The sequence below is a fragment of the Pteropus vampyrus genome, unplaced genomic scaffold (genome assembly GCF_000151845.1).
Source record: "Pteropus vampyrus isolate Shadow unplaced genomic scaffold, Pvam_2.0 Scaffold591, whole genome shotgun sequence".
Classification (NCBI taxonomy): domain Eukaryota; kingdom Metazoa; phylum Chordata; class Mammalia; order Chiroptera; family Pteropodidae; genus Pteropus; species Pteropus vampyrus.
The window spans coordinates 37,457-37,766 of NW_011889372.1; positions in this window are offsets into that span (position 1 = coordinate 37,457).

Consider the following 310-nt stretch of genomic DNA (forward strand, 5'->3'; position numbering starts at 1 on the left):
CTGATTGTTTTATTAGCACAAAGGAAGTCTGCATTATACTCAGCTTCACAAAAACATGGAATGTCAGATTTCTATTTTCTTTCCAATGTTACTTTGTAAGTATCACACCTGGTTGGCTGAGAGTAATCAAGGGACACTGAGTGTTCCTCAGACAGGTCTGAAAAGAAATACAAGTTTCTTTTGTATTTCTTTAAGTGGTTTTATTTACATATATGACTTGGTTACTCTCTTACTTGCAAACTGTAGGGGTTGATATGTATTTCTCCTTCCTTTACTTATTGCTTTTCAATTACTTGGTGGGTACCCAGTT